Source organism: Tupaia chinensis, unplaced genomic scaffold, assembly GCF_000334495.1.
Source record: "Tupaia chinensis unplaced genomic scaffold, TupChi_1.0 Scaffold000012_1, whole genome shotgun sequence".
In the NCBI taxonomy this organism is placed as follows: domain Eukaryota; kingdom Metazoa; phylum Chordata; class Mammalia; order Scandentia; family Tupaiidae; genus Tupaia; species Tupaia belangeri.
The window spans coordinates 1,567,363-1,573,244 of NW_006159442.1; the positions used below are offsets into that span (position 1 = coordinate 1,567,363).

The window sequence follows — 5,882 nt, forward strand, 5'->3', positions numbered from 1 at the left end:
GGGGAGTCTGAGGTGGGGTGAGGGGGTGGGGTGTATGTGAAGCGGGGAGGAGAAACCACCCCCCAGTGGGTGCACACCACAGGCCCTTCTCTATTTCTTCATCCTGTCAGGATTTGGGGCATGCATGCACATACACCCACAGAGTTTTTCAAGCTACCAGGCCAGGATTCCAACCTTGCAGTCAGCCTTATGGATGTGGCTTTCTTAACCATTATGCCATGGGATCAACTCAGAAATACATTTTCTTTTTTTTTCAAAGAATTATTTTATTTTATTTATTTTATTTTGTTTTATTTATTTATTTTTTGGGGGGAGAGTTTTGTGCTATAGGGCATGTGTGCTCACCAGACAAACAGAGAGAGACAGAGAGACAGAAAGTGAGAAATCACCCCCCAGGGTGGATGGCCACGCTGCAATCCCTTCTCCTCCATTCTCCTCTCTGGATCTTGGGCACACATGCACATGCGCCCAGCGTGAGTTTAAGCCACTGGGTCCGGGACCTGAACCGCGGTCGACTACGTGGGAGTCCGGCAACATAGCCATTACACTAACTGCTGGTCCCTCAAAGAATTATTTTATTTAACTTTGTTTGTTTGTTTAAATTTGACCAGAGAGGGACAGAGTGAGAGAGAGAAAAACAGAGAATGAGCCTCCAGGTCCAGGACTCGAACCGCAGTCCATGTAGGACTCCAGCATCTTTAACCGCCACACCACCTGCTGGCCCAAAAATACATTTTCTTTGTCCTAGTTTTGAGCCCCTGAAGGAGAAAAACACAGTAGCCACCAGGGAAAAGACAAGTTGGTGATTCAGTGCTTTAGAGAGGCTTATGCCTGGCACCAGTGCTGCTTCTCGTTATTTCACACTGGGAACCCAGTGCCATGAAAAACTAGTCTACCAAGAAACCTGCATTTTTAGACAATAGCTGACTGTCACCTTTGTCACCAATCGCAGATTACACAGAGATCTGTATACCCTCGCTAGTCCAAAGTCCTGTTCCACAGGACACAGCCCTCATTACCAATTTGAATCAATACTATTCCTGCCCTCCCCCAAGGGGGAAAACGATAGCTGGGTAGGTAGCCTCATTATAGGTAAACCATGATTGCTTCTAGTCTTGGAGAAGTGAGCCCTCAGTCCCCCGCAGGGCCTCATGTAGGAGCTACTTCCTCATGAGAGAAAGGGAGGTCAAGAATTGCAGAGGGCTTCTTGGATCCACATCCCACCTTGATACCAGGCAATACATGCATCAACCCATGGCCTGCCCTCCCTGCTTTTCTTTGAGAAGTGTTGTCAGGGGATGGGGGAAGAAACGTTCAAATTATCCAGAGGAGGCTGGGCTGACCTTGTGCCTCCCAAAGACAGAATTTATTCCGAGGAGCTGGAACCCAGGAGAGACTGACCAGCATGACTGTGGTGAGACTCTATCAACACAGCCAGTGAGCACCTGCTGTTTCATTGGGTTTCTAATGCATTCCCAGGCTATATATAGGGAGCTACTTGCCTCTTTCCTAGCTGTTCGGAAATGCGTCCATACTGACTGTAGACTGTAATATATATATATATTTTTTTTTTTTTGAGAAGTTTTTCTTTGCTACAGGGCGCATGCACTCGCCAGACAGACAAAGAGACAGAAAGCGAGAAATCACCCCCCAGGGGGGATGGCCACGCCGCAATCCCTTCTCCTCCATTCTCCTCTCGGGATCCTGGGCATGCACGCACACACGCCCAGCATGAGTTTTAAGCCACCAGGTCCGGGATGCGAACCGCGGTCAACTACAGGGGAGTCCAGCAACATAGCCATTACGCTAACTGCTGGTTCCCTGTAGACTGTAATATTTTAACAGCACCAATCATTTACACTCTGCTTATGTCCTTGGAGATAGTCAGGTTGGCTCTGAGAATTTTGAAGTTCCATACCGGTTTCTGGACGTCATTCCATCTACTTTTTTGGATAGATTTTCAAAGCAAGTGTTCTCCTTTTTATTTTCTTTCAGCTCCCGGCCAGTTGCCTTTGTGAGTAAGAATCATAAGTTGACAACCACCAGCTGTAAGGGTCTGGGCACGTCCCTGACTGCCTAGTTACGTGGGCCTTTGGACTTGCTCTACATTTGTACACTGTAAGCTCTAACTTTGTGTTTGCTGGTGTGGAATCTGGCGGCTTTGGAAAGCTGTTGGGAAGGCATGAGCAGGATATACTGACCTATTCTTTCTCTGCAGTTCGCTGAACATTGTCAGTAACATTTTTCTCTTAAATTGAATATATCTCACCAAATATAACCTGAGAAGTCCGTGTGAACCTGTACCAACATTGTCAAATCGCCCTATTAAAAACACACAGACAGCATTATCTGAAGAATAAACAATATTGGTATGAAAACTGAGGACTGTATGGTTAATACAAAGGAGTGTGAATTGATAGAGGACCTCGGCCAATGTTTGCAGAAAGTATTTGCTCAGATATTGTTATCAGGAGATTACCATGTACAGCTATTTATTCAGAACCCTCCAGATGAAGGCTTGGTGCCAGCCATCCCAGACAGTGAGGCAGGGACGGTGGTCTGGGGACCTGAATGGGTGGACTGGTTCAGCACACTGGTCTCCACCTTTCAGATAGGCCTGAGGAGGTTTGAAAAGGCACAGATTTCAGAACCTGGCCCCACACAGGCAAAGTCGGAATCTCGGTGTTGGAGGCCCATAGGCCGCCCTGTAAAGAGGTTCCCTCCATTGTGCAGTCGGCATGGGTGTCACTCTGTACAGAAGGATGGATTCTGGCTCTATGTCCACAGCAGGCTTGGAATGTGGCCTCAGGTCCATCACTTTCACTCTCAAGGTTTCCATATATTTTCTTTTAAAGTGAAAATAATTTACCTGGCTCAGAATTACTGGGGTTGTCCAATGAGAAAGAATGTGGGCAGCAAGGATTTACCGGTGTTATCCCCACTTCCTCCTCTGCAGAAGAGGCATTATTCAGAGGAAGGAAAGAAACACTGAGGGGTTAGGTTAATTTGCAGGGTCCCAAGTCTTATAGGTGGAGAAACCCAGATTTGAATCCAGGCATGTCTGGCTCCAGAGCTTTCCATCGCATCAGTGTGCTTCTCTGTGGTTTGGGAATTTAGGCAAAGCCTTCCTACCCAGATTGAGATTTGTGGACCAGGAGTGTAGGCATCACCAGGAGCTCACGAAAAATGCAGGCTCTCAGGTCCCACTCCAGGCCGACTGCATCAAAATAAGCTGCATTTTAATAAGCTCTCCTGGTGATTCTTGTGTGCATTAATGTTTAGAAGCACGGCTATGAAAACCTTGAGATTGGGCAAAGATTGTTTTAGTCCATTACTGCATTGCTTACAGAAATACCTGTGACTAAGTAATCTATAAATAAATAAATTAATTAATTAATAGAGGCTTGGGACCAGCAGATGGTGGAATGGTTACATCGCTGGACTCCCATGGAGTCAACTGCAATTCAAGTCCCAGACCTGGCACCTTAAAACTCAATCCAGGCACGGGTGCATACATAGTCAAGATCCTGAGATGAGAATGGAGGAGAAGAGATTGCAATGTGGCCATCCCCACTTGGGGGTGATGTCTTGCTTCCTGTCTGTCTCTCTGGTGATCACATGTGCCCTATAGTAAACATCTCTCTAAAATAAATAAATAAATAAAATCGAGGTTTATTCAGCTCATGGTTGGTCCGGTGGCCAACTCCTGCCAAAGCTACAACGTGGTAGAGGGCAGGATCTTGTGCAGAGTGGCTGTCTGTAAGTTTCTCTTTGTCCCAGTCTGTATCCATATGGGCTGTGCCTATCTCATATCCTTTTTTTTAATGTAAGTTTTTTTTTAATTCCCAAAGGACACATGTTCTCACCAGAGAGAGATAAATGAAGAGAGAAAGAGAGAGAAAGCACTCCCCGGTGAGGCATGGTCATGCCACAGTCCCTTCTGTTTCATTTCTCCCGTTGGTCAGGATTTGGAGCATGCGCACACAGGCTCAGCATGTTTCTTAAGCTCCTGGGGGGCCAAGATTTGAACTCTGGTCAGCCACGTGGGAGCTGACCATCTTAACCACTAGGCAGCTGTGTCAGACTTCCCCTCTTTATGTACACACCAACTTCTTTGAAAGGGTCATTATGCCATGAGGGCCCAGCCCTAATGACTTTTTCATTCCCAAAGCCACATCCTGGGACACCACAAAGGGATGACATTTGAGAAGTACAGGAAAGCACCTAAGCCATACCCTGAATATTAGCTTGGACAAGGAGTCTCAGCTTGGGAGCTGGAGCATCCCGTGGGAAATGATTGTGGGGAGACTGCCCAGTCTGGGTCTCTGTCCCTTCCTTGCCTTTCCCCGTGAGCTCTTCTGAGGCTGTGCAACATCCTTAGGGGAGTTGGGATTTCTTGCAAGTGTTTTAACACACGTGTCATGTTTTGACATTGTGATTCATATGTACTACATTATTTAAACTTATAAGTCATTTTTTTGTTTGTTTTAATTTTCAGTAGGGTGCATGTGCTCACTAGAGATAGAGAGAGAGACAAAAAGTGAGAAATCACCCCTCTTCTCAGGGGTAATGACCACTCCACAATCCCATCCCCTCCAGTCTCCTCTCAGAATTTTGCACATGTACACACACACACCAGTACGGTTTTCAAGCCACCAGGTCCAGGATTCAACCACATAGTCGGCCATGTGGGATCCAATTGCTTTAACCTCCACACCGCCCGGCTGGCCCACAAGTCACTTCCTGAGAGACCAGATCTGTCTTAACTGTGTGTGAAATGTACAATTCTCTGAACGCTTCAATATGCCATTCATCATTCATTGTCCCAGGCATTTTTTGCAACCATGGCACCAAAGGGAATCTATCTGGAACATTAGACAGCCTGCCTCTGCCTTCCAGGAACTTGTAGGCAAAGGGAGAAGTGGTGGCAGATAGTGCCCTGGCTGCAGATGTCAATCCAGGTGTTTTCCTACTCAATTAAAGAGACTCAGCATAGACATCCATCCTTGTACCTTTGGGCTTCTTTCCCCCACCCTCATCCCCTGTCTTCTTATACTGGCTCCACTTCAAACTAACCAAATTATAATTGCTTAAACCAACTTTTTTCTTTTTTTATTACTTAGCTTTATTTATTATCATATATTTTTAATTTGCCATAAGGCATGTGTGCTCACCAGAGAGATAAAGAGAGCTAGAGAGAGGGAAAGTGAGAAAGTAAGCTGCCCGTCCAGGACTCGAACCATGGTCAGCCATGTGGGAGTCCAGCACCTTAACCACCACACCATCTGCTGCCCCCTCCCCCCACATCTTTTTTCATGTTCTTTCCCTCTCTGGTTTGGTTTGTTTTATTTTGACTTGTCAAAAACCTGGATGAAGGGTATTTGGTTGGGATGATTCCATCTTTCTGTCACCTCTGATTTCACTCAGTTAACAATTTTTAGAGACACATGGGTAGAAACTTTTTTTTTTTTTCAAATGCACTTTTCAGTTTTGACTCAAGAAGGTAATTCAGCTCAGCTGTAAACAATTCCTAAGGATGAATATGAAAGAGGAGCTACCTGTTACCCCTGGGGATCTGGGGCCTTCACTGCCCCCACAGTACCTGATTTCAGAGAGAAAGAATTTTAACGGTGTACTGGGAGTCTGGGGCTAAACAAAAGACAGCTACTGTTGGTTGGAAGCCAGACTATGTCTAACCCGCCTGTTGCTGTCTCCTTTCTCCCACCCCTCACGCGCCAGCTGATGCCTTCCATCACCTGGAGAGGAACTGGGAAGGCTGGTTATTGACAGCTGGGCAATTTGCACAATAAAGTTTAACGGTTTATGTCCCCGTGTACAACTCTGTCGATGTTGTCCATGGATCACCTTCGCGGGTGCACTGA

General features: G+C 46.2%; 1 protein-coding gene across 1 annotated transcript in view; it reads left to right on the forward strand.

Annotated features, from left to right (window-relative positions):
• The window catches only part of ONECUT2 (one cut homeobox 2), a gene marked incomplete at its 5' end in the record, with an annotated part of 64,441 nt that overhangs the window by 43,903 nt on the left and 14,656 nt on the right, over nt 1–5,882 (forward strand).